Raw genomic sequence first — 2,342 nt, 5'->3', positions numbered from 1 at the left:
GACAGCAAGAAAAACTCACTTTGACTCCCCTATGATTCCATCTCCAACCTGACTAGTCAGTCCTCTCTGCTTCCCAAGCCCTTACCCACGAAATTATCTTTAAAAACTCTGATCCCCCAATGCTCGGGAAGACTGATTTAAGTAATAATAAAACTACTGTCTCCACACAGTTGGCTCTGCATGAATTACTCTTTCTCCATTGCAATTCCTCTGTCTTGATAAATCAGCTCTGTCTAGGCAGTGGGCAAGGTGAACCCATTGAGGGGTTACGAAAGTAATCCCTCGCTCACTTTGTTTCTTGCTACATTTATACCTACCTATTTGCTTGAAAATTCCAAATGCTAATGTTTAAACAATCCAGGCAAGAAGCTGACATGGCAGTTGCAATTTTCTCCTTTTTGAGAAGAAACCAGTGCTTGGTTAACCCATAACCCAATCCCTGCCAAGATGAGTTGAACCAGGCCTCTGGATGGTCCATTACTCAAACTAGCCATCAGAAAATGACAAGCAGTGCTGCATCCCAGACCACTTCTGTGCATGGTTTCCATGCAACCTTTCCTCTTAAGACTCCTTTAGTGGCATGGCGCCAGAGGAGGAAGTGGTGAGGTTATTGCCCGCTGTGCCCACCGCTGGCACTTGGGGCGCAGAAAGGGGCTGCAGTCTCCACGGCTGCCTCATGCTCACCTGCAGTCCTCTCCATGTTCCCTGGCACAACCACTCCCCTTCCTAAGGCCGCCACTTACCCCAAGGTCTATGGAAGTAATGGAAGGACCCCTCAACCTGGCTCATCAACAGAGCAGATGAGCAGACCATTTATTAGCAGCAGGCAAATACAAAGAGGCTATTTCTTGTCACAAAAAGGCTGTGGCCTATCTTTCTGAAGCCATGAAGCTGACATTAACTGAACAGTAAAAGCTGAGCTTTTACTGGAATTGCAAAGGGATAGCCACATGAAACAGCTTCTCCTCATCCAAGAGAGATGGAAAAGGCCCCAGCTTGAAGAAAGATTGAAAGCCCAGCAGAACACAAAGGATGTAGCCGCCCATCTTCAGGCATCTCACAAACCCTCTGCAGAGGATGCAGAGTGCCAGAGCCCCTTTTCTCAGAAGTACAGCCCTTCCAGAGAGAAACATCTGCCTGAGATTCAGGGGATCTTTGACAGGGACCCAAACACACTACTATATTTACTTCAGCAAAAGAGTGAGCCAGCAGAGCCATGTATTGGAAGAAAAGACCCAAAAGATGACAAAACAATTATAGAGGAGCAGGCATCCAAGATTGCAGATTTGAAGAGGCATGTGAAATTCCTTCTGGCTGAGAATGAAAGATTAAGGAAAGAAACAACTAAAGGCTGAAAAGGCCAGACTTCTAAAAGTTCCAGTAGAAAATGAGTTGGATGTAGATGCTGATTTTGTAGAAACGTCAGAGTTATGGACCTTGCCACCACATTCAGAAACTGCTACAGCCTCCTCAACCAGGCAGAAGTTTGCAGAAAATACTGGGAAAGCCAAGGACATTCAATTCCCAATCTTCCTCCCTTGGATTTTTCATCTCCAGAACTTCCCTTTATGGAGCTCTCTGAAGATATTCTGAAAGGATTTATGAATAATTAAAAATGGAAGGCCACAGAAGAGGGAAGAAGAGGAAATAATATAGTAATAGTTAATGCAACAAAAAAAAATGAAAAGGGAAAACCACATAGAAGGGTCATCCTGGAAATGCTTCATCTGGCAGACTGTGGGAGCAGATGCATTGCCAGGACTTGGGAAACAGTGTCACTGTGAAATGCGTCGCATATATGATTCACTGACTTGAGCTAATTATTCTGACTTGGCAGACACTGAACTCATGGAGGTTCAGTTTCTCCTGATACAAACCAAATGGCTTCCTGGAATAATTTTTTTTTCAAGCAACAATTTTTCTTATCTTCAGGGTTAAAATGTATAAAAGTATGTTATGCATAATTAATCTATAATGCCATAAATGATAATGCAAAACCTAAATAATATGGTGGCCTGAGGGACTACCTTATATTTGAAACAGCCTTTCTATCATTCATTGACTGTGTGCATCTTGTTAATGCATATATTGTTTGTTTAAATAAGGTGTGTTAAGAGACACACCCTTCTAGATGAAACTATATGTGCCACACTTTGAACTACTCATAATTATAACCTTAAGACTATCAGGAGAAATATTTAAATTTCTACTTTATGAAGAAAGGAACAAAATTATTATGCTTTTTTAAACAAATTACCAGTTTACATAATTAATCAGGGTGCATTTTAAGTTCTAACTTTGTTTAATGTATAATGCATCATTTGAAAATACCAAGGAGGAAA

At 41.6% G+C, this 2,342-nt stretch overlaps 1 pseudogene; it reads left to right on the top strand.

Annotated features, from left to right (window-relative positions):
- The first annotated feature begins 698 nt into the window (after window positions 1–698).
- On the top strand, window positions 699–1,613 carry LOC116468092 (nuclear receptor-binding factor 2-like; annotated as a pseudogene).
- Window positions 1,614–2,342: the final 729 nt, after the last annotated feature.

Source organism: Hylobates moloch, unplaced genomic scaffold (genome assembly GCF_009828535.3).
Source record: "Hylobates moloch isolate HMO894 unplaced genomic scaffold, HMol_V3 SCAFFOLD_5, whole genome shotgun sequence".
Lineage (NCBI taxonomy): Eukaryota > Metazoa > Chordata > Mammalia > Primates > Hylobatidae > Hylobates > Hylobates moloch.
This window is presented reverse-complemented; position numbering and strand designations above follow the sequence as displayed.